The following is a 22057-nucleotide window of genomic DNA, read 5'->3' on the forward strand; positions in this document are numbered from 1 at the left end:
CTGGGACAAAAGTTTAATTGAAACTTTCCACCTCGTTTGTAAAAACATCCTGGGAGTTCACAGAAGTGCTTCTAACCTGGGCTGTAGGGCAGAACTGGGCAGATTACCTCTCTTGACTGACATTCAAAAGAGAGCCAGTAAATTCTGGTTCCACCCATTAGACTCTTCCCCAGAAAATCACCATCACTGTGCATTTATACACAGAGAAGCACACCCAGACAGCAACCCTTTAAAGTATTTAGTGGACAAGCACCAGCTAAATGTATCAATTCAATTCAGGCAGACAAAATTAAAAAAATACAAAACATGACTCAAGAAGAGTATATTCATAATTGGCAAAGCAAGTTCAAAGAAATAAACAACAACCTATTTCCAAAAAATTAAGACAGAATATAAATTGGTACCGTATCTCACCAAAATAAAAGACTACCATCACAAAAAGCTTCTGATGACGTATTGTGTGAGTGAGCACAGTCTGGCTGTAAAGACGGGTCGACACAGACAGAGCTGGAGACCCAGAGAAACTGTGTTCACACTGCACTCAAGAAGTCATAGAGGATGTACTTCACTTCCTCACTGAGTGCAGTAAACATGAGGCCATTACTGTTACTCATTGTTCTCTGTAGTTACTTTTCTTTACATTTTGTGCACTTACCTGTATGCTTATTATTATTATTATTATTATTATTATTATTAATAATAATAATAATAATAATAATAATTTATTATTTGTCTTTTATATGTATGTAATACATATTTATATATTTTATTATTATTATTATTATTTATTTATTTATTTTTTGTTAATGAATGCTTTGGCAACATTGTACATTGTATACGGTCATGTCAATAAAGCATTGAGAGAGAGAGAGAGAGAGAGAGAGAGAGAGAGAGAGAGAGAGAGAGAGAGAGAGAGAGAGAGAGAGAGAGAGAACCCATTTTGAAAACCCAAATTGCCCAGTTTGAAGGAGCCATCTAAAAGTGTCAAAATCTACCTCGGTTAAATTTGACCAGACACGTCTATCATTTGCAAGGCATTCGAATCCATTTGGCATGAAGGACTCTTCCTAAAACCACTAGAAAGTGGAATTGGAGGGAAAACATTTGACATAATAAAAACCATGTATGAAAACAAATGTGCTGTAAAAAATAGGAAACAGACGAACATCACCCAACCCCCCCCCCCCCTATCATAGAAACATTCAGTCAGACCTGGGCACTGAATATAAACCTTACAAAAACCGGAATAATGGTGTACCCAAATTTGTAAAAACATTTTAAAAGTACACAGGGCAACACCAAACAACTCATGCAGAGCTGAATTAGGCAGATACCCCCTGCTAATTAGAGTACAAAAAAGAGCGCTCAATTTCAACAAGCATTTAAAGAACAGAAACCCAACCTCCTATCACAATCAAGCACTCCAATGCCAAGAGGAGAATGTAGAGTGCAGTGTTCTTTCCCAGCTATTTCTCAAACTGAACCAATCACAGGACACACACATAATCTTGCCCAACCAAATTATAAAACAACAAAAAGAACATTATATTGTCCATTGGAAACATATTACACAATCACAAATGAAAATGCAATTCTATTTGGAACTCAAATAGATTACACACCAGCAGAATATTTGAGCACTGTAAAAGATCATAAGCTGAGGAAGACATTGACAGAATATAGACTCAGTGACCATCCACTGGCTACTGAAAGAGGCCATCAAAGACAGATCTGCCCCAGAAGAGAGACTGTGTTCTCTCTGCACACAGAGAGCTGTAGAAACTGAGGAAAATGTCCTACTACACTGTGACCACTATCAAAACATTCAATCTATTTTCTTCCCAAAATTTGAGAAAATAATACTAAACTTTATGGCTCAACCAAATCAAACAAAACTGAGTCACATATTGGGAGAGAACTCAATCCTTTTATTTACAGCAACTAGATATGTAGCAGCCTGCCACAGACTCAGAGATACCATTGCCACTGGACAAAACTAAACAATTAATAACACTCTTACATTATCAAATGTGCATGTGTATGCTCTAAATTTTTTCAGTGTTTTAATTTTTTAATTATTATTATTTATTTTATTTTCCTTGCATCCTTCCTTGCATTTTTTCACATATTACATTAATACTGTATTATTATTATCATTATTATTTATTATTATTTTAATGGTCTTTGCTTTGGCAATATTGTACAACAGTCGTGCCAATAAAGCCTGTCTGAATCTGAATTTGAGAGAGAGAGAGAGAGAGAGAGAGAGCAGCAAAATATGGTGGTGGAGAGAATGCACTGAAACCATGTAATGAGGGTAAAAAATGAGGGAGGAATTCCCTAGGAATGAATTGCGACCGCTAATAGTGGCATTTATTTGCACATGCTGGTTTTAGTGCCCGATTCAGTAAAGTAATTATAGAAATTAGGTAACATGCTAATGCGGCCACAGATTTAGTGGTGAACGCTTAAAGAGCACGTTACTACACCTACATTTTTACATGGCTTGTACATATCACAGCAGTTTCTTTAGTGCTAAAACAACATTGATATTTAACATGTAAAAGGGCAGATTATCAGTTCAACACTTACTTAAGTGCAAAATTTGGAGGATGATACATTTTATTGTCTGCATTACTTATACAACTACATTCGCTTGTTCAAGCGCAATTAAATTGCATGGTAGCTCAACTGATAGAGCACTGCACTTGCGATGCAAAAGACAGGGGTACAAGTCCTGAAGAGCTTGCGAGTCGACACATAAGCCAAAAGTGTCATCGATGTGCCACAAAATTACGTGGTTGCTTCAATAATTGCGTTTTTCATGTCACGTTAGCTTTTATGACACTATCAGTTAAGGTTCAGGGTAACAAGGCAGGTTTGTTGATTTAAAACTCAATAATGCATTAACATTAAAAACCTCATCTGTTCGGGAGAAAATCAGACTCATTTTTAGTGCCACTCAGTGGATATTTAACCTTGGAACTGCTGTAAAACGTGTAAGGAACCACAGAAAATCATATTGCAAAAATGTCACCGCAGTCACGCCTTTCGATCTTGCAGGTTGGCTCTGAGTGCTTGGGTTTTGAGGATGCAACAGACCAGTCCAATTAGCGAATAAAATGCAAGGTTTTTGCACTGAAATTCTGCACAGAAAAATGGTACAACAGTTTAGTGAATTCAGCCTCAAGTGTTATAGAAAGATGTTCCAGTAAACTCCAGAGATTGATGAAAAAACAGTTGCAAAAGGTTATTGAAGATGATTGGAGTGCGAAACATGAAAAGAGGCCAGTGAAACACAGACGTGACAGACAAGTGCCGACAGAAATAATCTTCAGAGCTACTTTCAACCCACAGACAGATCAGGCAGATTGGCTTAGGCACACTTAACAGAGGAAATAAACAGGAGAACTGAAACCACAGAGAGATGGATAGACACAGAGACTAAGCAAGAGGGAAAGGCCAAAAGAGAGACGAAGAATAGAGAAGACAAACAAACAAGATGGAGAGAAACTATAACAAAACATGATCGCTCAACTGTCCAGCCCTCCTTCTTTAGAGAAGCAACACAAAACTTTGCTTTGCCAAAAACAGAGATGGGAAATTGTTCATGTCTAGGTTGAACATGGGAGAAATGAGTGGAAATACTGAAATTAAGGACTCTCACTTTTCATATCACTAGCTTTACACAAATAATGTTGGAACAATCAGGTCCAGGTCTGGTCAGATCTATTTCCCAGAATTTTTCGTTGGCTCCTAGAGGCCCTGTGTCCTTCACTTCTCATGTCACATTCTGCTCTAGCATAGGGTCACTAAATATGTATTGTATGTTTGCATTGTTTCTTACCTTTAGTGAGAAATTCTTCTATTTTGTCCTTAAAAGGTTGCAAGTGCTCCTCAGATGAAACATTACACACTTTCTCTGCTGAACAGGCTGTAAAATCAAGTAAAAAATGGGGACAGAGAAATGAGAGACAGGCAAGAAAGAATGCAAGGAAATCCATAGGAATTGAATGCTCCTTACTTTATGTTACACCATTTCAGAACATTTCATAGCCTACAAGATACACCATTAAAACACTTCTGCTGACCTAAAGTCTTTGTAAAGGAACTGTTATGAGCCTAAATTTGAAGTAACAAACCAGCTACAAGCTGGCAAGCTGGTCATAAGGTGGTCAAGCTGGTTTTGGAACGCGGTAGATGGTTGAATTCACATCTTTGTGAAACTGTTATGGGCCTAAAGTTGAAGCAGCCATGTTTAAAATCCTGATGAAAAGACCAGCATTGATGATCACCAGCCTTTGTTGTGTTTTGGATGCTGTTTCCCTGTGGGAAAATCCAGCTTAAGGTGGTAGCTGTGTTTTGGAGCATGGAAACTGGTTTGTAGCTGGTCCAAGCTGCTCATTAGCTGGTCCAATCTGGAAGACCATCTTCAGACTAGTAACAAAGCAGCTACCAGCTGTTCTTAACAGTTAAAGGTGGTCAGGCTGGTTTTTGGAACACGGTAGCTGGTCGACCAGCCAATGACCAACTTAGACCCTTTAATAACAGGCTTGGATCAACTAGAAACTAGCAACCCTGTTCCAAAATACAGCTAATATCTTAAGATGGATTTTCCTGCATGGGATGTCAAGGTCTGCACCAGATTACTTGATTTTCCTAACCAGCAAGACTTTCTTTATCAACCAGCTTCACCAGAAAGACTATGTTCGTCAGTCTTCATATTCAACAGTTAAGTCTTGTCTGCCAACTAGACCAAGCACCAGACTAGCACTAACCAACACAAACAAGCCTAGACCAGCATGGTAATGCATTCTGATCTAAACTGATCTTTTTAGCAGAGAAGCTCCAACATCCAATCCTCCAGCGACCTTTTACAGCACGACACTGATCTATAACTTTAGAGAAGAATGTGCTATCTGTGCTAACAGATGCAAATTAATCCCATCTCATGTCATGAACTTGTTTCCTTTGACACTCCTGTTCATTGTACGCATGAAGTCTTACAGAAGCTCATAAGAGGCTTTACTGCATCACACTCAATCATTACACTCCATGATGGATCACATGCCAATCAATGCAATGCAAACACACAGATGCTAATGTACCTGCCAGCTGGATCACAGGCCTTGTGAAGTCTACCTCAGTGCCCCTTCCAGCTGTCAGCATCATACATCTGCTTTACCACTTTGCCTAGCTTGCTAATGCAGTGATGATCCATTTATTGTATGAATTTGGCGTAGTCTGCTATGCTAAGAGAGAAGCCATGCTTATTGGGCCACGGGGAGATTTTAGGGATGTGAACTGCTGAGGATTCTGAGAAACACAAAACATTGCGAGAGTGAAAATAGTTGCCTGTGTTAAACAAACCTAGGCTTGATCTGTTACACAGGTGTACATGAAAATGATTTAGCTGAGCATACATATGCTGGAAAAGTACATTTACAATTCATCAACCCCATGTATAGCGGGCTTAACTAATAGGTCCTTGAAAGATTAACAATGCAAATCACCAACTAGGGATTCAGGCTAAGGGACACAGAAATATGGCTCACAGCAGGAGTGAAACTAATAGACTGTATAGCAATGCATCAAAAACCTCCCATCCTTCAATCGATATTTCCATGAACAAATGAGAATCCATTTCCCGGTAGTTTGACTGACCTTAATAAAACCAACTTACTTAAAGAAATAGTTAGAAAATTCTGTCATTTGCGTTCATGAACACACAAGATAAGTTTGTGCTCGTATGTGGGATCTTCTCAATTGAACACACATGCAACTGTGAACACGCTTCTTTCATGCACTTAAAAATGTGCAACAGATGTCAAGATATTCACCTAACCCAATCCCCTAACACCAACCCCAACCCTAACGCCCAAATTATACTTTAGTCAGATGCAAACACTAAATGATGAAATTTCATCATCAGCAGAGTGCTCGAGCACTGAATGCACGTAGCCCGATTTTTCTAACCACATGTCTCTGAATGCACAGAATGTGCATGTGTCTGGAATTATTTGTACTCATATGTGGGTCCACAAGTTGGCAAAACTCACCGTTGAGCCTTTGCTTTCACAAAGAAGAGCTAAAAAATATGTAATTGCTGGTAAACAACAGGAGATGAAGCTGGAAATAACAACAGCCTGTGTTGAGGAGGTCAGTAGATACCTGCATTTGTATAACCCGAATCAGAAGAAATATAAAGACATGCTTATGGGTCTAATCACCTGAAGAGAAATTCAGTATCTCAAAGCAGTCGTAGCACGCATGCACCAACCACCTGTTTATGCACCCACAGTCAAATGAAGTATGGTATACTTTCAAAGGGTTAGCATTCAACTGAATGCAGACTCTAAGCTCTCACGTCAAAACTGAAGTATACATTGGGCTTATTTTTTTTATTTTAACAAAGCCTATTCTATGCCTTCAAAACACTTGGAATCTGACACACTTGTATTGACTACTATTCTTGGGTCCTTTCTTAAGCTTTAAAGTGAGTCAATATGAACTGCAATTGAATTGAAAATACATATATTCATAAGTATTCCGAAAAAAAAATCTCCTTTTGTGGTCTGTATAAGAAATAAAGTCATATGGGTTCGGAATGACACGAGAGTAAGTAAATGCTTACTGAATTTTTATTTTGGGTAAAGTACCCTTTTAAAAACACTAGGACTTTATTATTTGTGATAGTGGAAGTCACTCTCAGCCTTGATAAATGATTTATTGTAAACGTGGTTTGATTACAGCTGTGTTCTAATTTGACCACATCAACATCCAGAGTGTTTTTTCGACAAGCTAAATGAGCCAAACATGCTGACATTGGAATGTAAGTATTTCCACATATGTTTGAGTGTGTGTGTCTTTTGTGTTTCCAATGAAAACATTTGCAGGGATTTAAACTCAGCTTTGAGCATGTAATCGGATTCTTACACCTCATTCACACTCTTTCTTGCACTTAAGCTGGGTCGTCCAACCTTTGACTTACAGCTCAAAGCTGAACCAATCTCACTGACCTTCTGAAGACCCTGATAAATTGCTTTACTGGTCAGGGAGCCAAGCTGGTAGTGTTTAAGAGCAGACTAGTCTTTCTCTGAAAAACACCAGAATGGCATACAATCTTTATCGCCACACAACGGTGTTTACATGACGTTGAAATAGAACGTCACCATGTTAAAATCCAAAGACAGACTCCCTATAACACCTGAGGTTAAGTGCCTAGCTCAAGGGTACAATTAATTCATTAGGAATAAGAAGTGCAACATTTATTTGTACTCGTTTTAGCTCTCGATTTACTAAAGGAATTAAAGTAATGGTGCAAACAGACCCAAAAAAGCTTTGCCAAAAATTCCGTTTGTGTTGCACATTTCCCTAGCTTGCAGGATGGTTCTGAGTGCTAGGTTATGGATAATGCAACAGACTGTGATACACCTTTATGAAGATAATTACAGTTCTCATTCTAGATTTAATTACAAATGTGTAGAGTGTCACAATGGTGCACCCCATTGGAGAAATTTTGAAAATAACCCCAACCCCTCTTTTCATTTTAGCATGCTGGGGTCTTTTTAGGAGTATTGATCACTGTGGTAGTCAGTAGGTAGCCCAAATAAAACAGCCATTTGACAATAAAATTAGTCTTCTAAAGGAGAACACAGGTCATTGGCACTGATGTATACAAAATGAATGTGTTTTTGTATATGTACATAAGTATGTATATGAGTTTCCACATGTGTATCTGAGTATATATTTATGCATGAGCGCTTGTCAGCTTGGATGTATTAAATTAATGTGGGTCCATATCTTACCATTTAGATCTTTTCGTAACTTTAGAAGGTCACGTTGAAAATCTTCAAACTTCATCTGCGAAGCTTGAAACAGATCCTGAGGCTCTGGAAGCGGGTATGTGCATGTTTCTTTACCTGCATCCTGACACACAAACACATACAAACAATGGAAAGTCTAAAGCAAAATCATATGAAAACAGGATGTTTGTGTTTATTAGATCATATCTGCACCACTGGTTCTGAAAAATGATTGATTGTGAATTGTGTCAAAATTGTATGGTGTGTAAAGATCGCTATCATTCCGAAAACAATCATAACAAATTTATATAAATAGCGTTCCATCTATCAAAGATCAGAGCCGTTCACATGCATATGCTCATGCACGCTCCTTGTTATTTGCCCAAACACTAAAAGCACATCAACAACCTGCAGATAATTTTTGTCAATTTGGATACAAGCTCGTAATTACAACATCTGGACCGACAGTATTTACAATACAGCCCTTTTAATCTGTGTCCAAAAAGGGGCATCGAGCAATCAAAAGGCCCAGTTCATTCAGAGCGGCCATTTGTCTCTATGATGAAGGAAAAGAAAGGCAAATAAAAGTGATGAAATGAAAAACAATGCCACATTCTCCAGTCCGCCGTGAAGAAAATGCTGGCAGAGATTCTAAAGGACGTGTGAAAGCGGGGGGCGGTTGGTTGGAGCCATTGAAATAAACAGCTGCCCAAACCTACCTCATCAAAGTGTCGCAGATAGTAAGCAACTATGTAGGACAGGAGGCTCTGAGAATTATCCTGATGGAGGGAGAGAAGGTGAAGAGAGATGGAAATAAACAGGGGAGAATATCATTTTTCATGTTTCGTGACTGTATACATGATATACACATGCGCATTCTGATATTTAGTTTAGAAGTGTAGCTCAAAGCATTTGTGAACAAGAGAGCAGACCTGGTGTCCAAAGTGCAAGTTGGCCCCACACATGCACACGCAGACATAGACCAAATGGAATGTGGTTATAGGCTACTGCCTTGGCATGGTATTGTCTAGACTTCTCATTGTAACTGGTACAGCCAAAATTTTCTGTTTATGACCTAGATATTAAGCAACAGTATGGGATCCCTTGCAATACACAAAAAATCTGTATTACCCATCTGAATAGACCATCTTTAAATTATTTGAATTGCTGCTTCAGGTTGCAGGGACATATTGTCCTGCAAGGACCCTGGCCAACTCGTTCTATGTGTAAAGAAAATGTCTCTTGTATGAAATTACTTTAATTAAGGACAAGCTTCATCATTCAGAATTCAGTTAATGTGAGATAAGAACATTAAAACAATTAAGAAATCTTACCAATTTAATGTGAGCCTGACAGGAGGCTATTCAGAATTCAGTTAATGTGAGTTAATAATGTGCGTTTTGTTTAAGTGTTTTCTTTATAATGGAGTTATTAACAAGTTATTAATAATAAGTTATTAATTAAATGTCTTGCTAAGATGTGTAATGAATTAGCAGTGATTTGAAACAAGATAGCATAAAAAGCAGAACCAGCAAACTATCAGTATCGTTATCGGTAGATGTTGTTATAAATAATAAGATATCTGTATCTGCACACAAATTTTGTATCGGTGCATCCCTACTATAAATGGGAGCCAGTGGCCCTAATGGTCAGCTTGCACTGTATGCGACAAGGACTGCATTACACCACTCCATGAATTGAAATTAATTTTGTTACAACACACACTATTGCAATAATTGTGGTCATTTATATGGTGATGATGATTCTAATGATGATGCTGATATCTACTACTGTATATCTGAACCTAGTGGCAATGTTCTCACTTTTACTCACACTGCTCTTGACATCTTTTAACTTGGGAAGGATGTCAAGGTTAAATCCATCTGCCTGTCCTTCGGTTTCCACCATTCATAATGTTCCCTAATGCTAGAACCAATCCTAGAACCTGCAGAACACATTTACCTGATTGTAGAGCCTGTGAAAAGAGGTGAGAGAGAGATAATGAAGAACAGAGAGTGAATAGTTTGGTGTGTTTCCCCAGCTCCTGCACCAATAGATGTTTTCTTCACTGCTGTCTTGCTTAAATTTTAATATGCCTCTTGTGCTTCATGTTCTGTCTCACCATACAGACTCTCAGCAGTGTTTCCAGCTTGCGCTGAACTGATGTAATACACTCTGTAAAGCTGGACTGGAACAGAATACAGAACTCTCACAGAACTGAGGAACCTCTGACCGCTGCAGCAGAAACCTGACAGAGAGAGAACTGAAGAATGACATAAGGAGAATAACAGAGACAGTTAGATAGACACATAGACAAAACTCGACTTGGGGGTTAACTCTTCAGGCTTGTCTAATGGTTTCATTTTCTCTTATGAGAGAGAGAGAGAGAAAGAGAGAGAGAGAGAGAGAGAGAGAGAGAGAGAGAGAGAGAGAGAGAGAGAGAGAGAGAGAGAGAAAGAATGACAATTAGGAGAATAAGACGGACAGACGGACGGACGGACGGATGGACAGACGGACAGACAGATAGATAGATAATGTATAGATCTTATTCACAGCAGTACCAACTTTTATTTTTGATGGGAATGCCAATGAGGCTGTGAGGGAAAAACATACAGTCTCTTCAATGGGCTGTAATGTAGTTTAAAGTGTTTTTGGATTGTTCCGCAGACAAAACACTGAAATAATACAGTATCTTTCCAAGAACATTCAGTAGACAAAAAACTCCAGACAACATGAGTTGTGGAAAATCAGATGGGATCTAGGAGCGTTATACATCTTTATATCATGCATGTCATTGAAGAGACGGTAAGTCTATCCCTCACAGCCTCGCTTTCATTCCCGTTAAAAATTTAATATGATGCTAATGTGAATAATGATTTGGGGTCTTACTGTTCAGGCTTGCCTAATGGTTTCACTTTTTCTTTGTCTTTTGAAGACTTGATATGTTTCTCAATCTGATCAATCTCTTCTATCTGAGCTTGCTGTGGATAGTGCAAAAGAACAGAAAGAAAGCACATTAAGAAAAAAATATTTTTGGGGTAAACATCTAAATGAAAACAAACCTGGCTAACACTACTTATTCTAAAACAGGGTTATGAAAACAGATACCTCTTAACAGTTTGCGACCATGCAGTAATGATATGATAGTTATATAAACCCTGCTTTCTGGAGTGTGTATGCATTGCCTTTTGACCTTTAATTAAGAACCTAACATACAAAGTGTGATCTATAATTCAGACTCTACTTGAGTCAGGCAGTGAAAAAGAAAACAGAGAGAACATGCAGGAAAGAGAGGATAGTGTGTGTGGGCGGGTTTGGGTGGTTTACAAGGACATTTTTTTAGGTTACAAACTGGTAATTACAAGGGTATTATGCTATAAATGTGGTTTATGAGGACATTTCTAGTTTCCCCATAATTCAAATCGCTTAAAAAACATACTAAATGAAGTTATTTTGAAAACGTAAAAATGCAGAAATTTTTTTTTATTTTTTTTTTATTTTTTTTGAGGGTTAGGTTTAGGGTTAGGGGATAGAATCTATAGTTCGTACAGTATAAAAATCATTATGTCTATGGAGAGTCTTCATAAGGATAGCCACACCAATATGTGTGTGTGTGTGTGTGTGTGTGTGTGTGTGTTTGTGTTTGTGTGTGTATGGTGGGTGTGTGTGGGTGTTCTGTGGTTTTGGTTGAAGGAGTCGGAGACAGCGTGGAGTCTCGCACACTAAAGCGAAACAACCTCAACATCTAAACTCAACAACACCGCCTCAAGCTACAGCGGGAAGGGGTGGGGGAAAACTAAAGGAAAGACAGTTTGCAGCAGAAGTCTAAAAGAACAAAAAGATTGTGGGAGAAAAAATAGGTTAATAAAGTTAATAATACATATATATATATATATATATGAGATGAAGACTCCAGACATATCAGAAACCCAATAAAAGCAGTTTAATTTTACATGAAGCGGGTTGCCCTCTCATGAGCGCTGCCATGTTGACAGCACATGACACTGTGTCAAGACAATAATAATTACATATTTACTTTACATATTGCTTTCAGCCAAGGCTCAAACATAAAAGTACCTGTACACAAAACAAGCAAACCAAACAATAAAACAACATAGTATACTTAATACAAACAACAACAGAGCCTGAGTCAATAGTATAGTCCAGAGTGATGGTGAGGTATTGATCAACAGGAGTGTGATCCACTGCACAGTCCAAACAGAATGAGTGCAAGTGGAGAGATAAAATGTTCAAACAAGAGGTCCCTGCTGGAGTAATGAAACAAACCACTACTACTTGAAGCTCTCGTGGCACAGATCACAGATAAACAGTGCGACATCAAAAGCCAAGCGTGAGCACAAGGCGGTGTTCAGCCGGCAGAGTATCGCGGCTGCCCAAAATTAAAAAATTAGCAAAAATTTGTTTGGATTAAATCCAAGAATGTCCACAATAGGGATGTGTGTAGTATGAGATGGAGAAGAGATGGACTAAAAGTAACAAAACAGAGGATAAACAAACATTCGGTGTAAAGCGGTGGTACTTAGTGAACAAACTTCCAGCATCCAGGATGACAGGTGCCAGTATAGAGTTCAAAATCAGAAGTACTACTGGGAACAACAGGACGAGTAAGAACCAGCTAAAATCTTACTGAGTGCACATTTAAAGGGTTACGTCACCCCAAAATGAAAATTCTGCCATCATTTACTCACTCTCATGTGTTCCAAACCCATATTTTAATGGTATTATAAACCTACATATTTTTGTGTTCCATAAAAGAAATAGGTTAACACAGGTTTGATACAACATAAGGGTGAGTAAATAACCATTTTGGGGTGAATTAACCATTAAGATATAATTAGTTAATGTAACTGAAATAGTTAAGGAGAAATTATAGAAAGGTTTGCACAGGTGCAGGATACAATTTACCCTTTTCACAGACTATAATGATATAATTCTGCCTATTGTCCCGTATTTTAACAGCATCTAAACATCCCATTTATTTTACCCAGCAGATTATATTACCTAGATGCTGAGGGGGTGACAGTAAACTTTTCATCTTTCTTTCTTCTGACTTCTACTACTCAAATTTTTTTAAGTCGTGAAAATGTAACAGTGGATTTTTTTCTTTTGCTATTGAAGGAAATGGGAATGCAAAAATAAAATTTACTGTGGTCTCCCATTTACCACTATAGAACTTTACCCAACTATGTTGTACTTCTGCGTTCCAAACCAGGAAACATTATAATTGTTCAAATTTTAATTCACATATGCAATGTTTCAAGCTCTTTGTTCTTAAGAACTAAGAGGTTTAAATGAAACATTTATTTAATACAATTTGGTGCAATAAAACTATGTGTGTTTTCTATAATCAAACAGTTAGAAATCTAACTTCAAGAATTATCAATGTTAAAACCTTTGATTCATATAATTTCATAAATATATTTTAACATATATAAACTACTGATCTGTTAAGCAATATATAATGTTTGTCAATGACATATTAACGAACCTTATTATAAAGTGTCACCATATTTCTATGGCTGCTCTCTAACTACATACATTTATGTTAAAAGCATTAAATGAAGAAAATAACGGCCACAGACATATTATATATGGTGTTGACATAGTGTTCAGAAGTGTGTGAAGAAAGATCTGGCGTCGTGGAGGTCTGAAGATGATGTGTGGCTACGCCACCCTGTCTTTATCTCATCATTATGACGTTTATCACACCCTGTGCACACTCGCACATGGAAAGCGTGTAAATGATCTCTCATACTGACAGCAAGATTTATGACTGTTGCTGTAATGCACATGCCTTCTTGGTTTGCAAACTCATCAGCGCGCACACACTTATAGTGAAATCAGCATTTGGTCATAACCAGTTGAAACAGAGATATCCGCTGATCTTCCAAGAAACTGAACCGTGGGTTTGATTTACTGTATGCCCCCCAAACAGTGAAGTCAAACTGATGTAGTCTAGAACTGCCAATAAGTTACATAACAGCATGGTACTTTGTCCTTTTTGAACTGTCCATTTTTCATTCTTTGAGGGGAAAAACCTCATCCTCTCCATTTGTCTTCCTCTTGGTCTGTCTATAGTTCTGTGTCTGCATGTCTCTCTTTATACAGACATTTTGTGCCTCTCTCTCTTTCGCTCTATCTCTCTCTTTTGCTCAGACAGTGACAGGCTCCATGGCTCCATGGTAAACCTTACTCATTCCAGCGGTGTTTGTGGCCTGCATGTTTGTTTTGGTATTTAACACACATTTCCGCTGCTCTCTTTTGGAGTGGACTGCATCAAGGCAGAGCACCAAGATTTCAATATCTATCCATGTTCCTGTGCAGTTCTGAGATTTTTAACAGTTTAGTGGTATGATAAATGAAAATGTATGGAATCTGTAAAAAGAGCGTAAGGATTCATCACAGTTTTAGTGAACTGTCACGTCCTCTCATGAGGTGAACTTACATTTTCATACAGCGCCTGCAGGGTCTCCAGATCCACCACTGTGCAGTCCATGTTCAAGATGGCTGAGAGAGAGAGAGAGAGAGAGAGAGAGAGAGAGAGAGAGAGAGAGAGAGAGAGAGAGAGAGTATACCTGTCACTGATTGAACAATCAGTGACAGGTATAATCATAATTTATCAAAAATAATTTTGTATATAACACAGCATGCTATTGTTGGCTAATTTTTGACTACTATCAATAGTCAAAAGCTAGACTCTGCCATCGTAACGCTGAGCTTGGTAAATGATGCATTCAAACTATAAAAACATATTTGCTCAGCAGAAAACTCTAATTATTAAGAGTTATTTTAGCTAAATAAAAGCATTTGAGTATCTACCAGAGATATTATTTAGCTGGCTAGACTGGACACTGTTTTCTGTGCTAAATAGAGTTGTTGTGGGTTCACTCATTTGGGTAATTGAGAAATTGATCATTGGTGGGTTCCAGAAACCACATAAGAAAGAATAACAAAAACATCCATACAGTATCTGGCAAACACACAGACATATAAAAGAGAGACAGACAGTCAATCATTCGCCTACTCTTGTTATGGGTGAAAAGATATCAAAGATGAGAACTACAGCCTTAAAGGAATAGTTCACCCCAAAATTAAAATTCTATCATCAGTTACTCACCCTCATGCCTCCCCAGTTGTGTATGACATTCTTTATTCTGCAGAACACAAACAAAGATTTTTAGAAAAATATCTCAGCTCTGTAGGTCCATACAATGGACAATGCAAGGTCCATTGTATGACCTTTGAAACTCAAAAAGGAAGATAAGGCAGCATACGCGTCATCCATATGACTCCAGTGGTTAAATCCATGTCTTAAGAAGCAATATTAAAGGTGTGGGTGAGAAACAGTTAACTATTTAAGTAATTTTTCACTATCAATCTCTACTTTCACTTTCACATTCTTCTTTTGCTTTTGGCTATTCACATTCTTCATGCCCATCGCCACTTACTGGGCAGGGAGAAGAATTTATAGTAGAAAAAGACTTAAATATTGATCTATTTCTCACCCACACATATCATATTGCTTCTTAAGACATGGATTTAACCACTGGAGTCATATGGATTAATTTTATGTGCTTTTTTAACTTCAAAGTTCTGACCACCATTCACTTGAATTGAATGGACCAAGAAAGCTGAGATATTTTTCTAGAAAGCTTTGTTTGTGTTCAGCAGAAAAAAGAAAGTCATACACATGTGGGGTTTCATTAGGGTGAGTAAATTATGAGAGCATTTACATTTTTGGGTGAACTTTTCATTTAAAGGAAAAGTTAACCCAAAAATGAGTATTTTGTCCTTATTTATTCAGCCTATACATCACTCCAAACTAGTATGACTCTCTTACTTCCGCAGAACCCAAAGCAAGACATTTTTAACTGCTGGTCGCTCTTCTCCATGCAATTACAATGCATGTGGACTGGAGAATTCAAGGTGTATGGACCACTTTTAAGATACTCTTATGCAGCTTTTGTGTCCATTTTCAAGCTTGAAAGCTCCAGTCCCCATTTATTGTCATTGCATGGGGAAAAAATAGGAATGACCAGCACAGCCTTCGACCTTCCTGCTTTTGTGTTTCATGGAAGAAAAAGTCATAAGGGTTTGGAATAACATGAGGGTGAATAAATGATGAGATAATTTTAATTTGGGGGTGAACTGTTCATAATAAGTTAAAATTAAGACTGGATTGTTAAGTATAAATTAACTAGAAATGTATTAAAGTACATTACTAAGTAGTGTTATGTGTATATAGGTTTAAGTTGCTTAAGTGGATGTATATGTGGTAAATGTTTGTATTAATTAATTGTTAAGTTGTTGCTGTTAAGATACTGTTAAATAGTCACCTTGCTCTTTAATTTATTAATTGCTAAAAGGATTGTAAATGTGGATAATAAAATAAAATAAAAAGATTGTATAATTTTAAGGTGAGAAGGGAAGGTATAATAAGCATTGGCTTCAGCCTTTACCTTTTCAGCAAAATGTTATAAATAAATAAATAAATAAATAAAGGGCAAATGCAAAAAGGAATATAAAATAAAATTACAAAAAATAAAAAATCCCTTCAAAAGAGATATAAGAAAAATATAAGAGCAGTACATGACATGTAAGAGAGAGAGAGAGAGAGAGAGAGAGAGAGAGAGAGAGAGAGAGAGAGAGAGAGAGAGAGAGAGAGAAATATGCACACTCTGTGACCTGGTAATTTTACCTGGCAACAACCTGGCAACAACATCCGACTAGATCTACACCCCGATCACACAAACAGCTTAATACCCACATCCCCACAAGAAAGTCTCCAAACAAAGAATGGCTCTCTTGTTGTCCAGGGATGTGGTCTGTGCTTCCCAAAAACATTGATTTAAGAGGAGTGGTCTTACTATAAACTGAGGGAGAGATGGTTCTAAAAGCTTCTCAAGAATGTAAAGGGGTCATGACATCAGAAATCAAATTTGACATACAAGAGGCCATTGTACTATAAAAACATACTTTAAGTTTCAGAACTCAAAACAACCTTCTCACAGAAAAAAGAGCATTTATTGAAACCAAGCTGCCAAAACACCTTGTTCTCTACTTCCTCCACATTGTGATGTCACACTGTGGTAGATATTTGCATCTGACCACCTCCGCAACAACACATCAACACCTACTTTATCTTATCACGTCCGTACCCTGCCCAGTAGTGGTGAGCAGTGAGATGGCAAGAGGAGAGGGCAGGTCAGTCTACAGCAGAGAGCCAGTCATAACAGTGGGCGTTTACTGTTGAGGCTTAAAGGAGAAGCAGCACCAAAACAGAGCGTTTATGACAAATGGTCAGAATGAGGGTGGAAAATGAACATGTTTTTCTCAAATATATGAACTTTACTAATAGTATAAGTGAACCTCAAGGAACACACATATATATATACATACGTATATATATATATATATATATATATATATATATATATATATATATAAGTGATGTTATGACCCCTTAAAGGACTGATCAGCGCAACAAGCTTTTATTAAGTTAGTTAGAGTCTCTCTGGGCCTATTCTAAAGGACTTCTGTTGGGATTTAAACAGAAAGTAAAAAAGCCCAGTAAAAAATCATATGAGTTTCCTTGTTTACAAAAGAAGGAGTATCTGTGTAAAAATGGCCATATTTTTGAAATAATAATCTCAATTACATATCTTACCCGTCTTACACACCAGTGACTATAATCACCAGACATTCTCTCACTGTTACAGTCACTTTTACATAGTTCAGGTTCAGCTTAGGAATCATATATCTGACACATTTATCCAAACAACCTTATTGTACAGTAATCCCCTTTGAGCAACCTAGAGTTAAGTGCCTTGCTCAAGGGGCCAACTGTAACTTGTGGATCGGGTTAAAACCTACTACCTTTAAGGCCAAACCACAACTAGCTCAACTATTACAGCAACTGTTCCTATTACATATTTCATCGGTCAAAAATTAAAGAAGTTTCTCAAAGAACTTAGCAAGTTTACAGTGTTTTGTTCATGTTGGGCTTCCATCAATACTGACTTTTCAAGAAAATATGCTACAGTGCTGCAATGTTCCCAGTTCTTTAGATGTACACGCACATCCTAGTCTCTCTAAACAGAACTAATTAGTATACTGTAATATGTTTGGCTAAAATAGAACAGTGAAGACAACAGCAAGACATCAAGGAAGGATTTTAAATTAGGACATTGTACAAATATGTTTTCGCATAGCTTTCATAGTAATAAACACGATCCAGAATGTTTCCACAAAACAATGTCCTTTGACAGCTTAGAAGACCCAAACAGACGGTGCTCCAGAACAAGTGAGTGTGAGTCAGAGAAGAAAAATAACAAACAAATCGTCCTTAGGGGGTCTGCATCACAAGCTGATGAATCCATTCTTACAGTATATATGCATAAACACTGAGCTGACTGTGAAACTCAGAGACTGTTATGGGTCGAATCAAAGGCTTGTCACCAAGTGTGTTTGTGCAAGAACTGCTTGTGCATTAGTCCTTCATGCAGGAGTGTTTTTCAGCTTGTGAAAGGCTCAAACATGAGATCTTATGAAAACCAGCTGAGGCAAAATGAGAAAGCACACAAAGGGAGCGATTCAGTGTAAATCCAACCAAGGAGTTGCACCAGAGCTGGTGGTGTGAGCATGTAGGGTTAGATTCTGTAATAAGTGCTTTTGTAAATAAAATAAAAAAGTGTGTAAAAAATGTATATTTAAAGTTGTTTGATCTAATGTCTGATTAATGCTGGGAAAAAAACAGCTTAAACCAGTCTAAGATGGTTCGCTGGTCTTAGCTGATTTAAGCTTGTCCAGTGGGTCTACCAGCCTGGCCAAGCTGGTGCTCATTTGATTAAGCTGGTCAGTCAACTGGTTTAAGCTGGTCTCCCAGCCTGGCCAAGAAAACCCTACTAACAAAAGTTAAAAACATCTTAAACCAACCTTAGACGGCTGCTGGTCTTATAATTGTCTCCCAGCCTGACAAGCTGAAAAATCCCTAAAACCCACTCTGAAATCAGCAAAGAGACCAGCATGACTATGCTGGTAGACCAGCTACTACCACCAAACCATCTTAGGCTGGTTTAGGACCAGCTTAAACTAGCTAAGACCAGCAAACAAGCTGGTTTAATTATTATTATTTATTTATTTTTTTTGGCAGCAGGGTATGTATAGCGGAAGAGAACCCGCTAAAAAAAAAAAAAAAAAAAACACCTCTTAAACCAGCTCATTTGCTGGTCTTAGATTGTTTATGCTGGTCCCCCAGTCTGACCAAGGTGATGCTCAGCTATTTAAGCCAGTCGGCAGCTTGTCTCCCAGCCTGAATAATTGAAAACTGCCCCAACACCCTCTAACACCAGCAAACAGGCTAGGTTGGTTTAAGCTGTTTTCTTCAGCAAGGTGTGTACAGCTAAAGAAAACCCTGCTGAAAAAGAAAAACACATTAAAACCAGCCAAAGATGGTTTTCTGGTCTTTAAGATGGTCTCCCAGCCTGACCATCTGAAAAGTGCCCCAAACCATCTAAAAGCTGCTCAACAGACCAGACTAACTAGGCTAGGAGACCACCTAAGACCAGCAAACAAGCATAGGCTGGTTTTTGTTGTTTATTCAGCATCCTCTCCTGACTGCAAAGAAATTCCTCATAACTTTGCATGAACCTTTAAAATCCACAATTAAACCAACTCACGACGTTCCTTCCTATTTCCACAAAGGGCTCGATCCCGGTCAGTGTGGTCAAGCGTGATGTTGAGGAATGTATTGATTCTGAGTAAATTGCCCTGTCAAAGACACTGTTTGTTTCTATTTGGTGGTTTACTCTGGCCAAACATGTTAGCCTCCCCAATGGGCAGAATTGCAGTGAGACCCAATGAAACTCAACCATTGCAGAATTGCTGGTGTGGAGCTATATAATAGATGGGGACTGTGCCCATAAAGTCTGAATGAGCCAGTAAAAATGTCTTCAAATACCACCAGTTTCAAGACGGACTGAGGAAGTGTGTGCATTGTGTTTATGTGTTCATAATATTAGGTTCCATTTACATAATATGATGTGGTTTTTAAAACTGCATCCAGCCTCGATTATTCATTAAAATGAAGAAAGAAAAATACAGTTTAACAAAGGCTTGTTGTTACAAAGGATTGTCTTTTACTGGAGGGAAATGATGCATGAAAAATATGTTACTGAAAGAAAACACAATTCAACTTGTCTGCCGCCTGTTCTGAAAGCAAATTATGACATCGCAAAGGAATACATGTTATTTGTGTTGCACTAACAGAAAAGTACCTAAAAGTATCATGGAATTGCAATGCTTTTGAATGTAGTACCATGGTAATACCACTGATTTCTTGGAATACCATGGTTTATGAATATGGTCTGTATGGTGAATATACTTTATATCATATGATGCCATCACTGTACCATCGCACTGCCACAATGTTTTTTTTAAAGACTGGTACCTTTCCTCTCCTCTCTGTTCCTCTACCTTCCTCCAATCTCTTATGCTCGAAATCTTTATAATTAATTAGTCTTTATATATATTTTTACAGTTTATATTATATACTGTATATTGTGCCTCTACTCAAATTAAGCATGTAATATAATTGCTGGAGACATGGAATAATTTTCAGATTACTCTTTGCCTATCAAAGGTATGTTCATTTTATTTACTGAAAGCAAAGTTTATCCAATGTCAAAGCACACAGGTCATTGGAGATATCTGGAGGAGACAGCAACAAAAGACGTGTGTAAACAATTCTAAGATATATCTGTGAAACAATCAACCCAATCAAAAACATTTTCCTGCTTTTCTTAATAAAACTGAACAGTGTTTGGCCTTCTCCCTATGCATTCTATTCCAGTGACAAACACGGAGTGGTCACCCTGATGTCAATTTACGAAATCCACAATCAGAGTTTTGGATAGTTCAGACTGCTGAGAGACAAGACTAACATTCCCAAACATGAGATGAGAAAAAATGGCATCATTTCCTTTATAGTTGATTCAAAGGAATGAAGGAATTGACAGGGTGATGACAGCAAGAGGAGGGATAGAGAGAGAAAAACGAGAGAGAAAAAGTCCCTAGCGACAGATGAGGAAAATATCTTCATCAGAGGAAGAGAAACTGAGTGCGTAAGGAAAAGAATAGTAAATTGTAAACTATACAAAATGAACTGAAGAACATGAGAATAATGATACAAACTTATTTCAGTGGGGTCAATAGTGAAAATGCAGCTATTTTGCAGTTTTTTTCCTCATTACAAATGATACTATATCAGTTACTATATTACTATAACACATCAATTTGAGTGACATTGTTATAAAAAAATTGACATGAATTTAAAAAGTACTTGGTCATTCCCCCTTTAGTTTTAATGACAGTATGCACTTGAGCTTGCATGGACTCTACAAGTTTGTGTAAATACTGATGCTCCACGTATAGCATGATTTGAGAAAGCACCAACGAGCATCTTGGGTCACAAATTTGCTAGCAATTGATTATTGGCCTAGCTATATTGCAAAATCTTAAATATTTCTTCTTCATTTTTCATCATTAAAATGAATTATTTCTTTGTCATTAAGTGTCAAAATCCTAAAACTTTCCAGTTTTGGAAAACATAGATAACATTTTAAAAATTATTACTTTTTTTTCAATGTGGTCTAGACCCCAATGTGCCTCAACATCAACCTACTTTTGAACCCCAAGACCAGGCCCTCTCTCTCCCAGCTTTCAAACACAATCAGTAACTGTATAAACAGAGCCAAATAATGAGTCTTTAATTCGCTGTGACATCACATTTGACCCCTGAGAGAGGTCAGACACTGACAGAAGCCTGATAAATCTTGAGCTCTCAAGAGATGCTTGAGAGCTTGGAAGAGTCTCAGAAAACTGTGAAGAAGCTTTTTAACTGGGGCATGAAGGCCGAAAGTCAAGTTCACCCTCTAAAGCATCTAGACAAATCCCAAAGCTGACACTTATTTTTTCATCTATCATTATTAGCTATTTATTATTTTATTATCTTAAATTAGATTTTACTTTTGCAAGATGTTTAGAAAGGCTGCACAGGTGACATCAACAGAAGAGGAAATTTCAGGTCATCTTAGTGGTGGAGAAAGCTATTATATTTTAAGGAAAGATACATTATTTAACCTTTAGACAAGATTTAGAATTATACACAATGACCATGTGTGTTAAGAAAGTAAAGAGGGTCAAATTTCAAGGTATTAAAAAATGTGAATGCA

At 37.5% G+C, this 22057-nt stretch overlaps 1 pseudogene; it reads right to left on the minus strand.

Annotated features, from left to right (window-relative positions):
• Positions 1 to 22057, minus strand: part of LOC127411038 (formin-2-like) — an 83552-nt pseudogene that overhangs the window by 29473 nt on the left and 32022 nt on the right.

Source organism: Myxocyprinus asiaticus, chromosome 20, assembly GCF_019703515.2.
Source record: "Myxocyprinus asiaticus isolate MX2 ecotype Aquarium Trade chromosome 20, UBuf_Myxa_2, whole genome shotgun sequence".
Lineage (NCBI taxonomy): Eukaryota > Metazoa > Chordata > Actinopteri > Cypriniformes > Catostomidae > Myxocyprinus > Myxocyprinus asiaticus.